This window comes from Mesoplodon bidens (assembly GCF_964165515.1).
Source record: "Mesoplodon bidens genome assembly, chromosome: 4".
NCBI classification, from domain to species: Eukaryota; Metazoa; Chordata; class Mammalia; order Artiodactyla; family Ziphiidae; genus Mesoplodon; species Mesoplodon bidens.
Genome location: NC_138160.1, coordinates 163,209,896 through 163,226,412, shown reverse-complemented (window position 1 = coordinate 163,226,412; position 16,517 = coordinate 163,209,896). Strand labels below are relative to the sequence as shown.

General features: G+C 48.8%; 1 protein-coding gene across 3 annotated transcripts in view; it reads left to right on the top strand.

The window, feature by feature from the left end:
• The window catches only part of WWC1 (WW and C2 domain containing 1), a 148,139-nt gene that overhangs the window by 28,763 nt on the left and 102,859 nt on the right, over positions 1-16,517 (top strand). The gene's annotated exons all lie outside the window — the stretch shown is intronic.

Sequence of the window (16,517 nt, the reverse complement as noted above, 5' to 3'; positions counted from 1 at the left end):
TCAGTCTTCGTTGCTGCGCATGGGCTTTCTCTAGTTGCGGCAAGTGGGGGCTACTCTACGTTGTGGTGCGTGGGCTTCTCATTGTTGTGGCTTCTCTTGTTGCAGGGCACGGCCTCTAGGTGTGCGGGCTTCAGTAGTTGTGGCTCGTGGGCTCTAGAGCACAGGCTCAGTATTGTGGCTCACGGGCTTAGTTGCTCCCTGAGCATGTATGTGGGATCTTCCCGGACCAGGGCTCAAACCCGTGTCCCCTGCGTTGGCAGGCGGATTCTTAACCACTGCGCCACCAGGGAAGCCCACCACATGTTTCTTATCCATTCGTCTGTTGATGGACGCTGGGGGTGCTTCCACCTGTTGGCTCTTGTGAATAATGCTGCTCTGAACACGAGCGGACAGCAGTGATGTTTTGGTTTAATTTTGCTTTGTGTTAAGGTAATGAGGTAACGGTGGGGATAGAAGTTAGTGGTTCAGGACCCGGGCAGCCTTATTTCACACAGGAGACCTAGAAAATAAGCACCTGGGAGAGTTTATCCCTGCAGATCTGCGTATTTGATGCAACAGAGCTGTCGAAACCTTTCGGTAGTTTGGGGGCTTTAGAGTCCAGCCCACCCTTCCACCCGTCCTTTGCCCTTCGTGGCCCCCGTCGTCACAGTTAAGATGTCATTTCTTGCTTCGGCTATTGTAACAGGGTGGCCAGACTCCAAGATCCTTTTCCAGCAACTCATGTGGCAACCACTTCTGGAATTTTCTTCCTTCCACAGGGCCTTCCAGAGCAAATCGCTCCCCTTCTCAGAAACTTCTCATGGTTCTCCAAGGCCCATAGAAAACCCCGAAGCTTCTTAGCATGACTCAGGGCCCCACTGGCCTTCTAGGCCCCTTCTCTCTCCTTCCCTCCATTTCCCTCATTTATTGATTGGCCCATTTGTTCACCCTGGGGGCTGTAGTTTTGTATTTGTTTCCTATGTGCATGTCTGATACTGACTCATTGAAATAGTGTGTTAAAGGCCCCAGCACATAAGAAGTGCTGCAATGTTTATGATGAAAAGACTTTTACCTGGGGTCTCATTAGCTCTTCAGTGATAACCTCGTGAAGTCAATTCGTTTCATACCCAGTTGACAAGCTGAGAAACTGAGCTTAGAACTGCTGAGAAATGAGTTTGTAATTTTGACCCTTGGATCAAATTCAGAACCAAGATTCAGAACCAAGCTGTTGCTCTGAGCAAGACTGTGGCTTTATGAGATCCTGGAAAGCCGGAGGCAGCAAGAATGAATGCTCAGGGGCTCTGGATGTGCTCTCTCGCCAAGGAAAGATGAGGTTTTGTGGGGACTGAGTTTGACTGAAGAACCACGAAAGGCCAGTGCTTGTAGATGTCCACTTAGTGAAAGCCTGAGTGTAAAATAGCAGAGCGGAGCATTGCGTTGGCTGCTTTTCCAACTCTAGAAGGATATATAAAGGGAATATAAGCTCATGTTGGAAGGAACATGCTTCTCCCGTTATAGGGGACCCAGGAACGAGGAAAAAGCCTTACCAAAATAGGTTGCATTCATGCTGGTAAAATTCTGAATGCTCAGCTGGATCGATGAGGAAGTTGGAGCAAGTGGGTGGATGCAGACTCCTTCCTCCAATGTGCAGCTTGCTGAAATGCTGCAGCCGAGGACAGAAGAGAAATCAGAAATGCCCATGGGGTGGTGAGGGACTTGCTCAAGGTCACCCAGCTAAAAAAAGCTGAGCTGGGCCTCCCATAATTTAAGAGTCCAGGTCCAGTGGTTCTGGCGTATCATGCAGGCTGCTTTTAATACACATCTTCCAGTTGGAGCCCTGTAGTACAGTGCAAAGAGCATGGGCTTTTGAGCATCATCTGCAGCCTTGGCCAGGTTAGCCGGCCTCAGTGCTTTTTCATCTGTCTGCAAGGCCTGGATAAGAACCCTTTCCTCACTGGGCAGTGTTGAAGACTAGTGAGCAGTCAGGCAAAGCTGCCAGCAAGTGCCTAGGACAGAGTCGGGTTACTAATGCTGCTGTTTCCTGGTGAGTTCTTGCTTTATCAGCTCTTCCTTTGCTCGGCGGTGTGTACAACCATCGCCTGGGACTTGCCCCACGTGGTCAAGATTCTTGGTTGACTGCACCTTAGGTGCTCTCACCAAAGGAATAGAAGGTTCTGACTGAATACAGAGGTCAAACAAGTACAGCCTCCTTACTTTTCTTGTTAGAGCATTTCCATTGGCCTACACCAGCAATCGTGGGGTAGGTACGGGGAATTTCCTCACTTCCTTTTCCCCCAGAGTATCTGCATGACCTCAGTTTCTGGTGACTCTGTTTGCCGTGGCGTTTGGTACTTATTCCACCTGCTCAGCTAGCATCCACCCTGGGCTGGCTGTGCCCTCACCCCTCTCCCACCTCCAGTAAACTAGACGTGCCTCACTGAGAGCATCAGCTTTGTCTGGAGAAGAGCAGGTGGCCCTCAGGCTCTTTCCCGCCTGCAAAGTGGGCCTTGCCTCTTGGCTCACCCTTTTGGGGTGCCCTTTCCTTCCTTCCCCCTTGGTAATATCTCAGGAAGAAAGTTCTACCCTAGAGTTTCCAGGAAGCCCCTTGATTGCATTACTGATTGATAACTCCATAGTTCTGAGTTCTGCTTAGGATTGATCGTGTGCTGACGTCAAGGCTCAAGTGAAAACCTGAGAGGGCCTGGTTATGCCGAGTGCCTGTCGGACACCACCGGGAAGGCTTTGAGGTCTCTTATTTTATATGTTTAAAAAAAGGGCTCCTTCTTCTTTTGAGACAGAACTTCAAACGAAGCATTCCAGGCTACACTTCCTTTTGGTAAATCTTAACCAGTGTAAATGTTTGCTTTTGTGTTATAAATCTTAGGAGGTTGGGCTGGGGGGGAGGGGGGGGGAGGGGGAAGGGCGAGAGGGAGGAATTTCAGAAGCAGGTGTCCTGCCAGTAAAAGTTAAAACTTAACCTGCTGTTTGGGGTGTTTGGGGGAGACGGGTGGCGGGGTGGGGGGAGCGTTTATAATTAACGAGCCATGCTAATGAACTGGAATTTGGAGACAGCTTTTTTGCCAGGTTGTGCGAATTCCTGGACCTCGTGCCCGCGGCCCCCTGGAAAGAAAGGGAGTTTAGGAAGATTCCGACTCACGGGCAGAAACCCCTGTGGGGGAAGTCAGTGAATGAACATAGGAGGAACAAGGCAAAACAGTAATGAAAAGGGGAGAAAGATAAAGGGGAAAGTGAAATGATACAAAGCAGTATTCATTAATAACCGTGGGTTTGGTTAAAACGTAAATTCTTCAAACAGTTATTAAAAGAAGCGTCCATTTCCCTGCTTCCCCGGCTGGGTCCCCCTCACCACACCCAGGGGCATAATACACTGAATAGGAGGGTCTGGGGAATTAGCCTGGGACCCACACTGTCCAGGAAAAAGACTTCAATTTGCTGCCTAAGATACACCCCCTCGGAAGAGACCCTTGAAAAACTGGGACATTGTGTGGTTGGAGGCCGCGTGTGCCTTGTGTAACCTGGGCAAAGGCATTCACCTTCTCCTAGACTCAGTTTTCCTGTCAATGAAATGGAGAGCAGTGGGCACTTTCGGAATGGTGAGGATCTCTTGTGATTGTGGATGCTTGCCCCTGCATTCAGTAATCATTATCGTTAGCCCCACCCCTGCAGAGCCCCTGCTGCGGGTATGGAAGGTTCTGGAGGGGGATGGCTTAGTGGAAGGGGATCCTGGGGGTAATGAAGCTGAGACCTCCCTCCACCTCTACATGTACTCGCTCCCTGAGGCCCCTTTTGCCTTTCTCTTTCCCCTGTTCCTCTAGAAGGAGTTGGGGCTGGTAGTGGAGGGAAGGGGACAGCGCTCGGGGAGAAGGATGCAGTGAGGGTGTGGCAGGCAGCGGCTGGGTTTGGGGACCACAGCGCTCTGCGGTTCAGTAAGAGGGAGATGGAGAAAGGGTTGGGCCCTCGTCCAGTCCTCTGCCGTAAAGCTACTGAATCTTTTTTACTATAAGAAGCAGCGGTTGCCTCTAGAATCCTGTACCTCCAATCCCGCCCCCACCCCGCCCCGCCTCCCCAGAGCCTCAAACTGACCTCAGGGCAGAACTGCCAAGAAGTGAGCTGGGTGACTCACAGCCATTCCCCAGTTTGGGGCCATCAGAACCCCCTACCCATACTGGTGGGTCATGCTTCAAACAGCAGCTTTGCCACTTCCTCACTTAGCCTTGAGTGTGAGAGCAACACAACCGGGAAGCAGCCTAAACATCTCACGCTGGGAGCTGCACACGTTAAGTTGGGGGGCATCCACACAATGGAGTGCCACGCAGTTAACAGTATGAGGTAGAGTTACACGTGCTGACACGGAAAGAATTCCAACAAGTGTGATTAAGCAGACAGCAAGATTCAGAACAGTATGTTTTGTGTTTTTAAATGGGTTTAAAAATACACATCCATACATAATAGAGTCTTATAGACGGGCTCCAAAGCAGCAGGTATTCCACAGAAACACTGGGCCCACACAGGATAAAAATAGCTGCTGGTCCAGCATCACCCTTTGAGCCTCACGACTTTGGAACTACATTGTGTCTCTACAGCCTCGCCTTTCTCATTTCACTGAATTACCTGCTTGACTCATGTTGTGATTTGAGCTTGCAACTCCCAGTCAACGGAGAGTGAGTGGAGGGAGACTGTGTACGCACCATAGTGTAATTTTTTTTATATAAATTTATTTATCTTACTTATTTGTTTTTGGCTGCATTGGGTCTTCGTTGCTGCATGTGGGCTTTAGTTGCGGCGAGCAGGGGCTGCTCTTCCTTGCGGTGCGTGGGCTTCTCATTGCTGTGGCTTCTCTTGTTGCGGAGCACAGGCTCTAGGTGTGCGGGCTTCAGTAGTTGTGGCACACGGGCTTAGTTGCTCCATGGCACGTAGGATCTTCCCGGATCAGGGCTTGAACCCATGTCCCCTGCATTGGCAGGTGGATTCTTAACTTCCACCACCAGGGAAGTCCCACTGTAGTGTAATTCATCAGTTGTTTTGTTTTTTTTTTAGTTTTATTTACTTTTGGCTCTGTTGGGTCGTCATTGCTGCACGTGGACTTTCTCTAGTTGAGGTGAGCGCGGGCTACTCTTTGTTGCGGCGCACAGACTTCTCATTGCAGTGGCTTCTCTTGTTGTGGAGCATGGGCTCTAGGTTCACAGGCTTCAGTAGTTGTGGCACACGGGCCCAGTAGTTGCGGTGCACGGGCTCTAGGGCACGCAGGCTCAGTAGTTGTGGCTCTCAGGCTTAGTTGCTCCATGGCATGTGGAATCTTCCCAGACCAGAGATGGAACCCGTGTCCCCTGCATTGGCAGGCGGACTCTCAACCACTGCGCCACCAGGGAAACCCCCTCATCAGTTTTGAGATGGACTTTTTTTGTTTGTTTGTTTGACAAAAACAAAATGTTAACACCTTCAAATGTTAACCTGCTGACACCTTCACACTGGGGATGAGTCTCATAAATGCCGCTGGCATGGTAATTGCCGACACATGCACACACTCTGCTGCTCCTGCTAGTGTAGCTGGTACCATGGCTCCTCTGTGTTTCAGTCCCAAACAATTTAAGAACTATTGTGGACGGACCTTTGTTCTTATCAAAAAACCCGTCTTCGACATCTTCTGGTAAAATCAAGAAAGCATGAGAATCCAAACTCAAAGTCATTTTCAGTAGCTTGGAAGAAAATCAGAGGCATTATCAGAGGTCTCTTTCAAGAAACGCCACCCCAGCACTCCGTGGCACAAAGAATAGCTCTGTCAGGAACCCGCAGGTGCAGGTGACTCAGAGCTGAGAAAGGTTCAATCTTATCAATACCTGAGCTAATGTCGTTTGCTTCTGTTTTTCCTTTTTGCATATATGGAAAAGAGAGCCATGTAATTAAGTCCATATCTGAATAAGCCTAAATAAGCTTTTTCAATACATATAAATATTCTGAGATAAAGAAAGCATGGGACATAGTTTATTGGCCGTGTTGTTCTTTCTTTGTTGTATATATAATAAAACTTTTGTAAGTGACGTTTGTTCTCTTAGGTTTGATGAAGTCTAGTGGATGTGTGTGTGCTGGGCACGTCACATGCTGGTATGTCCATGAAGGTATTTCTGGAAGGACAGACAGGAAGTCTTTTTTTTTTTTAATTGAGGGTAATTGACATATAACATTATATTAGTTTTAGGTGTATGACATAGTGGTTCAGTATTTGTATGTATCGTGAGATGATCACCGCAGTAAGTCTAGTTAACATCTGTCCCCATAGGTAGTTACAAGTTTTTTTTTTGCTTGTGATGAGGACTTTTAAATTCTACTCTCACAAACTACTATATATAAAATAGATAAAAACAAGAACTTACTGTGTATAGTACAGGGAACTGTATTTAATGTCTTGTAATAACCTATAATGGAAAAGAATATGAAAAACGATGTATTTATATGTGTACAACTGAATCACTTTGCTGTACACCAGCAGCTAATACATTGTAAATTGACTGTACTTCAATACGAAAAATTAAGATCTGCTTTCTTAGCAACTTTTTTTTAAAAATTAATTAATTAATTAATTTTTGGCTGTGTTGGGTCTTCGTGGGCTTTCTCTAGTTGCGGTGAGCGGGGGCCACTCTTCATCGCGGTGCGTGGGCCTCTCACTGTCGCGGCCTCTCTTGTTGCGGAGCACAAGCTCCAGACGCGCAGGCTCAGTAGTTGTGGCTCCCAGGCCCAGTTGCTCTGCGGCATGTGAGATCTTCCCAGACCAGCGCTCGAACCAGTGTCCCCTGCATTGGCAGGCAGATTCTCAACCACTGCGCCACCGGGGAAGCCCTTAGCAACTTTTAAACATGCAATATAATATGGTTAACTGTAGTCACCATGCTGAACGAACATTATACCCCTATGACTGCCTTATTTTATAACTGGAAGCTTGTACCTTTTGGCTTCCTTTACCTGATCCACCAACCCCCCACCACCACCCCGCCACCCCATCCCAGGCAACTACCAATCTGTTCTTTATATCTATAAGCTTTTTTTCCCCCCCTTTGTAGATTTCACATATAACTGAGAAGTAAATCTTAACTTCCCTGTTATTTTAGGGGTTTGCATCCATGGGTGAAGAGGGGAAAGGTTCTTGTTGCCTGTATTTGCAGATCGTTTTTTTGTTTGTTTGGGGTTTTAAAAAAAATAATTTTCATTATATTTTCTCCGGTTTTTTTTTTTACTTTTGTTAAAAAAAAAATTATTGGCAATACCTTTGGAGTCTCAAGCCACATCTCAGACCTCCTGACTTCCTAATCTCTAGGGGTAGTACCCCAGGGGCCAGGCAGCCAGGTTCGGTTATCTATCTAGCCAGGCTGAAAGCCACCCAGCATCTCTGCATTTGTGAGACCAAGAATTCCCTGAGGCTCATCAGGGTTTCAAAGAAATTACTAACTAACTAACTAATTAACTATCTTGTTGCCTTCCCCGCTTTCTTTCCCCATTCCTTCCTCAGATGTTTTTTGAGCACCTCTCCTGTGTATATAGCATCCAACTTCTGCAGACCCTCCTCTCCCTTCTGGAGTTGTAGGGGGTGTCCATTTTGCACTAGAGGTACCTGAGAAATGTGTATGTCATTACAATCCTTGATCATCTCTTTAGAGCCTTTAAGTCAGAGAATGTGCCCTGAATGCTATGAACCCCACCCCACCCCCACCCCCGGGGGAAAAAGCCTTCTCCTCCCTGGAGTGATCTTGATGCAAGGCCAGGTGTAGGTTTATCAGATTCCTAACGATGGGCAGCACCTCTGTGACCTTTGCAACCCAGAGAGGCTGCTCTGAAGTGATGTCAGTCTACAAAAGCTGAACTCAGTGCTGGTGTGACCGCCAGGGCTTTCCAGAAGGAGAGGGACATGTGGGAAGAGGACAGCTCCCCTCATCTCCCCATCAGCCCAGACCCATCATTTTGGGGACTTTGACATGGCTACTAAAGTTCCCTAACTGATATACCTGCTTTTTCTCTTCCCTTCTCACTCCACTCTTCAAGATCATCTGAATACAAGGTTCTTACAGAAATTCAATCTGATCATGCCATCCCTTGCGTTAAAAACACTTTGGGGCTTCCCTGGTGGCGCAGTGGTTGAGAGTCCGCCTGCCGATGCAGGGGACACGGGTTCATGCCCCGGTCCAGGAAGATCCCACATGCCGCGGAGCGGCTAGGCCCGTGAGCCATGGCCGCTGAGCCTGCGCGTCCGGAGCCTGTGCTCCGCAACGGGAGAGGCCACAGCAGTGAGAGGCCCATGTACTACTGCAAAGGAAAAAAAACAAACACTTGATGCTCTAACATGGCACACAGGACATAAGTCTGACCCTGACTTTGCCTCTCCTGCCCCATCCTGCCCCATCCTGCCCCCCTCCTCCGTCCCCCACTGTACTCTGACCACAGGTCTGCAAAGGCCTGGCAACTCTGTGCATTACAGAGTCTTTGCAAACGCTAGTCCCTCTACCTGGACTCTTCTTCCCTCCTTGCTTCACCTTTTAACACCTACTTCAGCCCTGTGCTTAATCATCACTTACTCAAGGGAGCCTCCTCTAACATTGCTGAGTAGTTCAGGCCCCCCACAGACAGTCTCGTGGCACTGTGTGCAGCTGCTTCGTAGACCTGCTCACATGAGTTGTGTGACTCACTCTCTTCTCCGCCTCAAGCTCCCCGAGAGCAGGGGCTCGGACTGTTTTTCCATAAAACTCTATCCCCAGTGCCTGGCTGCAGCAAGCTCTGAACTTTTCTGTTGGACAAATGAATGGCTGATCATCCTGCTAAGCAGTGATGCTTCTCCCAAGAGGCAGCGGCAGGCCCTGCCCCCAGCAGGATGTGACCAAGGAGGCTGATTGGTGGGATGGATCGCAACAGGTCCCTCTGGTATCCTGGATACCAGAGAGGGTGGGAATGTAAACTGGGCCCAGAGGCTGCATTCTTGAAATTTCACTTCAGCCCAGGAGGAGTCTGCAGGGAAGTGAACCTGACCTTGATGTTCTCGCCTTTATTTTTTTTCTCCCCCTCTCTCCTAAAAAAGCGAGATAAAAGGGGTAATCCCGCAACACATTCTATCTGAGGGAGCTGCTAGGTAGGAGCTTCTGAGTCATGCTCCACTCATCACTCAGACCTGCTTCTTGCTGGTACAGGTGCGCCTTCCAAGACTCCTTGGCGTCGCACGGCCTGGAGGAGGTGAGGTTGCATGGGGCATGCTCCCTGGGCACTCGCAGAACATCTCAGCAGCAGTTTCCCAAATGAGGTGCCACAGAAGGCAAAAGGTGGGCTGATGATAATAGCAGGTGTTTACTGAGCATCTGTTATGGCCCCAGGAAATGTGCTAAGCCCTTCGCCTGCTTTATATGTTCTGGTCCTTCCAACACACCTGTAAGTGAGGAATTACTATGCCAGTTAGACAGATGAGGAATTAGGACTCAAAGAATTGAAAGATCTGCCTGTATCCATCCATACCACTGGGGGTGGAAGTGGCAGGATGTGAACACAGATCCATCTAGGAGCTTCCACACCTCTGTTCTCACCACTGTGCCCTCTGCAAATTGCCCTGACAGCCAGCCCCTGACCACTTAACAGTCTTCCTAGCACTTCACATCTGTTCATTTAATTGTTTACAAATTTGATGAGGAAGATATGATTACTCTCATTTCTCCAATTACTAAACTGAGGCTTAGAGAACTTAATTAAGCGACAGAACCAGGATTCGAACACAGTTTTGTCCACCTGCAGAGTCCTTGATTTCCTCCCCGCTAGGAGACCAGGGAAGTCTGTGTTGCTTATAGCGAATCACTTTTCCTCTCTGGTCCTCGGTTTCCTCATCTATAAACCAAGGACACTGGACTCTTATCAGGGGTTTTCAAACGTGTTTTAGCCATGGAGCCATTTCTTCAAGTGGAATCTTGCACTGAACCCTGGTGTATGCACCCCTACCTTTGCTGCCCACTCCTGCTGTAGCCAGCCTGCCTGGGTACGTGCGTCCCTTATACCCCATATATTCTCAAACAGATCCCAGTTTGAGACCTCAGCAGTAGGCGACTTCCAAAGGCCTTTCCACTGTGGTCAGCCATCTCCGCTTCTGTAAGTTGGGGTCCAGTAGAAGAGCCAGGGTACGTTCTTATTCTTAAAAACAGTACTTTGTGTTCTCCCACCTGCTCAGGACCCCAGTTCAAAAGGTGCTGAGGCCCTGCCCCAGAACACCCTTCCTGCGTGTTTAGACACTGACTCAGCTGTAGGGAATGAAGATGCGACTTATCGTTGTGACTGTGCAGTTAGTGTTCTGACTTGCTGGGAAATTCATATAGATTAGTAGTTATTGCAAGACAGCTGGAGGTAAACCGAGTGGGTTCAAGTCCCTGCACCTTCACTTCACACCTTGAGCCTGGAGGGCAAGATACCAAATCGATCTGCGCTTTCGTTTCTCCTGTGCATTGAGAAGGCGATGATGCCCACCACAGGTCCTAGTATTAAACAACATGGTGTACGTGCTCAACAAATATTCGCCATTATTCATCATCATGTTTGACAGCACATGCTATTTCTCATGTACCATGACCACAGTTAGAAATTGTCACCCAGATAGGTAACCTTGAGTTATGCAAAGTTTGGGGTGGCATCCTAAGAAAAAGGAGCGTCACCCTACAGTCCCCAACCACCTACACCAGTGGATGGTGGTGAAATTGGTGGGGTCCTGCAAAGCCCCAAACTTGTAACTTTCCTCTCCCCCTCCACTCTTACACGTGGTGGTGAACAGCCCTGCTGAGTGTCCATACACCCCACTTTCAAACCATATGGCACTTGAGATGAATTATTTTTTCTTTACTTTTGAAAAGTAAACATCTGTTGATGTTTCAACAGATACATCCGTGGTTCGTAACTGGGGAACATTTTGACAACTCCTTTCCCACCCGCCCCAGGGCACATTTGGCAACGTCTGGAGACTTTTTTGGTTGTCACAACTGGCAGGGTGCATTGATGGTTAGAAACCAGGGATGCTGCTAAACATCCTACAATGCATAGTACAATTCTTCCCCTACAATGAAGAATTATCCGGCCCCAAATGTCAGCAACGGCTCATGGTGAAGGCCAAGGTCAAAAAACCGTGAAATCTATGTTAAGCACCTATGGTGCAGGTCTGGTCCTTGCTCACATGGATCTTGTAGTCTAGTGTGCATCATGTGGGGATTGGGGGACAGAAATTAAATGACTAAACAGAGAAACAAACATATAATCGCCCATTGTGGTAAGTACCCTGAAGGAAATAAAATGGTGCTCTGGTGGAGAATGAACATCTAATTAAGATGGCTCGGTCAGATAAGACCTCTCTGGGAAGGGAACAGTTAAACTGGGATCTGGAAACCCAGGAACCAGCCATGCGGAGAGAGGAGGAGCGATTCCTGGCGTGAGTCAGAATGTGCAGGATGGCTGGAGTAGGGGGGCCTTGAAAAAAGTGCTAGGAGCTACGTGAGGGGTCTTCAGGCCTGGGCTAGAGTGTGGCTTTTGTTCTAAACACAATGAGAAGCCACTGAAAAGCCTGTGACAGGGACGTGGCAGGATCTTGTTTAATTTTTTTTGTTTTAAGATTTAAAAAGTATGAATTGGAAGGGATTTTTCCTGTATTAAAAAGGTTGAGAGGTGCTAAGAAACCAGTCCTGGCCGTTGTAGGGACGAAGGGATCCAGGGAAGCCTTGACCCTCTGCAGGGGTGAGGACACTTGGAGTTACATGAACGAAGACACTTTGAGAGAGGAGAAGCAAAGCATGTCAGCTGGCCTCCTGGTAAAAACCAGATTCCCCACCAGAACAGAGGGTTGGGGCTGGGGTGGAGTGTCCTGGGACCTGGGGAGGGAGGGAGCTACCCCACAACCAGCTGCCTAGGGGGAGAGGATGCAGACGAATAGGGGGGTACTCTCATTTGAAGCGAGGGAGAATGTTTGTTTTTGCCGAGTGGTTCCCACTTCAAATCCAGGGAACCCCAGGGTTTGGGGAACGTTGTTCTGTCTGTATGTGACGGTTCAGCACATGGGTTTTGCCTGCTTCTGCCACTTACCAGCCATGTCAACTTAGGCGAGTTACTTAATCTCTGTGAGCCTCAGTTTCCTCATCTGTAAAGTGGGTGAGTACTTCCCTCCATGGGCTTTGAGGTTGAAAGAGTGTACTATTTGTAAAGTGCTTAGTGTGTAATCAAGGTTCAGTGAGTATTAGTTATTACGTAGTTAGTTTAGATAACACTTTCACAAATAATACATTTAATTTAGTCCTTATAGCCGTACTATGAGATAGGTACTATGATGTTTTAAACAGCTTTATTGAGATGTAATTCAAATGCCGTACAACTCACCTGTTTAAAATACGCAATTACATGACTTTTAGTTTATAGACAGAGTTTTGCCACCATCATCACCACAGTCACTTTTAGAACATTTTTATCACCCCCAAAAGAAACCCAGCTCCCCTTAGCCATCACCCCCTCAATTTCTTCCCACCCTTATTCCCGGCCCTAGGAAGCCACTAATTTACTTTCTGTCTCTATAGCTTTATCTGTTTTGGACATTTCATATAAATGGAACCATATGTGGCTTTTTGTGTCTGGCTTCTTTCACTTAAAGTTTTCGAGGTTCATCCATGCTGTTAAGTACTGTGTCAGCACTTAATTCCTTTTTAGTGCCAAATAATATTCCACTGTATGGATTTACCACATTTTGTTTATCCATTCATCAGTTGATGGATAGTTGGCTTATTTGCACTTTTTTTTTAAAAATTATTTATTTATTTATTTTTGGCTGTGTTGGGTCTTCGTTTCTGTGCGAGGGCTTTCTCTAGTTGTGGCAAGCGGGGGCCACTCTTCATCGCGGTGCGCGGGCCTCTCACTGTCGCGGCCTCTCGTTGCGGAGCACAGGCTCCAGACGCGCAGGCTCAGTAGCTGTGGCTCACGGGCCCAGTTGCTCTGCGGCATGTGGGATCCTCCCAGACCAGGGCTCGAACCCATGTCCCCTGCATTGGCAGGCAGACTCTCAACCACCGCTCCACCAGGGAAGCCCCTACTTTTTGTCTATTATGAATAATGCTGCTATGAACATTCATTTACAAGCTTTTGCGTATATATAAGTTTAAACTTCTCTTGGGTACCTAGTAGGTACTACTCTTACCCTCATCTTATAAGTAAGGAAGCTCAGGCATGGAAAGGTTAAGTTACTTGCCTAGATCCCACAGCTAGTGTGTGACAGAGCTGTAATCAGACCTCAGGCAGTCTAGCCCCAGAGTCTGTGCTCTCTTGAGAGCTTCCTCTTGTAACTGCTATGATGGAAGGAGCCAGAGAGACCAGGCGAGAAAAGCAGACACATCCCTGCCCTTACGAAGCTTACCGGGAGACCACAGTGCAATCATCAAAGACGCACAAAACAACTAATGTAGCAGCTGTAACAGTAGAGAGTTACAGGTTGTGGTGGGTGGACTGGCAGGCCCTGGGATGTGTCCTCATCAGGGGTGCCTGGGCTAAGAGCTGCAGGATGCAGAGGTGCTAACCAGGCAGAGATAGAGGGAAGGGAGTTGGCAGCCTTGCACGGGTGCGAGCCCTCCAGGGTAGCGCCAAGACAGCATGCATCCTTCAGAGGCCAAGCATTTACTTAGCTTTTATTTAGCCCTCTTAGTAGGCACAGGGCTCCACGGATGATGGATCCTAGGGCAGTGCTGACAGAAAAATCCCTCAAGCTCTGCACCAGGCGTGAACACATCCTGCTGTTGTCTATTACTGATGTCTCAGTCAGGGAGCCCAGATTTCAATCCCCACCTCTCATCTTAACCATCAAAAGGCTGGGATGCTTCAGATCTAAACCTGGGGTGGTGGTTTTCATCTCCTTCCCTACAGGTAGCTGACCTTTCAATGGCGGAGGAGATCCATTCCTCTTCAAACGGGTGCAGGTGTCTTGTGCTGATGAAAACTGGGTTGGGGAAAAAGGAAGGTGTCATCATCAGATACACCGCTGCCAGGGGTTTGGCCAGCCAGGTCCTCCCCTGACCCCTTCTTAAGGGAGCCATGAAGAGGACCTGGTGATTCACCCACAGGCAGCAGAGGACAGCCCTTGTCGTCTCTTGCTGGCAGCGACTGAGCCCACCCCTTTTTTCCAGGTGGGTGCGGAGCAGGTGTTCTTAGTTAACTGTGACCACCTCATAGTTCACAGCCATGCTGCTCCCTGCTGGGGCCAGACACCAACCTGTAATGTCCCATTATACAGGAAGCAGCTCCCTGTCCCCAGGGCCCTGGGTCCAAGTGCTTCATGAGACCGTGGAATGGCCCCCTCCACGTGAGTCGCGGTGAGTGACTTTCAGACGTGGGGGAGATCAGACACAGCTCCAGTCCAGCTGGCCTGGTTTTCTTCTGAATTGTATGGAACAGAAGGAGGGAGAGGGAAAACGTGCAGATCAGGGTAATAGGTCTGGGGCTGATGGAGCTCACCTAGGACAGGGACTATGGAGGGAAGAGTTGCTAAGCAAGAATCAGGGCATCAGCAGCTAGGCAGGCACTTGGCCAGGCACTTGGCTGAGTCCAAGTCACAATGTTAGGTGCTGTGGGTGAATCACAGAGGCAGGTGGCACATCCCCTTGCTTCCCAGGCACTTACAGGTCAGCCAGTGATGCATGTAGTGAAATTAGATTTTGCGTTCAATTCGTGCTGACAGGTTCAAGCAGAGGGAGATTCCTGTGGACTTGGTGGAGGCACTGAAGGTTTTGTAGGTTTTAGAAAGGCCAAAACTGATGTGGTCGCCGGTGGCCTGAGGGGTCGTGGAAGGCTTTCAAAGGTCAAGGCACTGAGGCAGGAAGGGACACAGTGACTAGTTTCTGTTGCGTGGAGAAGGGGACTCGTGGAAGGGGAGAGAACTCAAAGGGTAAATGGGGCTTCCCTGGTGGCGCAGTGGTTGAAAGTCTGCCTGCTAATGCAGGGGACACGGGTTCGAGCCCTGGTCTGGGAGGATCCCACATGCTGCGGAGCAACTAGGCCCGTGAGCCACAACTACTGAGCGTGCGCTCTAGAGCCCGCGAGCCACAACTACTGAGCCTGCGCTCTGGAGCCCGCGAGCCACAACTACTGAGCCTGCGCGTCTGGAGCCTGTGCTCCGCAACAAGAGAGGCCGCGATAGTGAGAGGCCCGCACACCGTGATGAAGAGTGGCCCCGGCTTGCCACAACTGGAGAAAGCCCTCGCACAGAAACGAAGACCCAACACAGCAAAGATAAATAAATTAATAAACTCCTACCCCCAACATCTTAAAAAAAAAAAAGGGTAAATGAAAAAGAGCCTTGGAGACTCAGCTAAGGAAACCTGTAAGTGATGGGAAGCCCTCGGAAATTCCTGAGCAGAGAACGAGAGGATGCAAACGTGACCAAGAGCAGACTATGTTGCATGTGGATTGAGGGCGCTATTGTGGGGCTCTGGAGCACTGTCGTCCTCCAGGCAATGGAGCTTATTCAAGTGCCCACTGCCAAGTACCTGTGTCAGGGCCCAGGCAGGGAGCAAAGGGAGTTTTCAATTCCATTGTTAAGTGATTCCTTCTGTTTACGCCTTCCAAGGAATGACCGCCTCCCGTCAGCTTGGCATTCTTGTCCTATAACCACTGCCCCAGCCCTAAGCTCCCCACCCTGCCCTGGGGCTCTACACGAACTTCCCACTGCACAGATGAGGCTCCCAGCCCATACTTGACCAACTTTAATCCCCTCTTCTGTTTGGACAAACCCTTCATGGTATTGAAGGTATTGCTAGGGGACACAGAAGTACCTTCCTGATGGAGGGACCTAACATTTATTGCGTGCTGTTGTGTGCCCGGCACTTGACTTTGAGCATGTCAGTCTCTGTTTTGAGTGTTTACTACGAAGCAGGCACTCTGCTAACTGTGTATCTCACATGCTTTTCACAACAGGTGTGAGTGTTGATCCCCATTTTATAGATGAGGAAAACTGAGCCTCAAAGGGGGAGGTAACTTGCCCAAGGTCACGGAGCCATGCTGCTTGTCGGCAGCAGCACACAGCTGGTTGCAAAGATGTCGGTCACCAGGTGTGTTTCCTCCTTGTCCTCAGAGGTTCAGACCTCAGAGTTTCTCCCAGCACCCCAGTAGGAGACTCAGTCTTCCACTGATGGCATTTCTTAATAATTCATGTGCTTCTCCCTTGGCTCAGTTAGGAATTGGAGAACACTGCTACCTCTGCCTGTAACGGACCAGAAGCTATCATGCAGCAGATCGCAGCAGTGGTTTGCAAGACCCCTGCATCGCATTTGAATTAAGAGTTCCTCTGGTACTTATTTTCCAGCTAGAACAGTCATGATAAAGCAGTAGAAGTGTATTCATTATCACTGTTCTGCTGAAAGACTTTGGACTATTTATGTGAAAGGAAAGGAGATATGTCTGGGTGTTTTAAATCAGATAGTTTCTCAAAAGACTTCATTGGCCTGGAAAACTGTTCGCTAGCCAGCAGAATTTTCATTTGTCCTTCTAAGCTT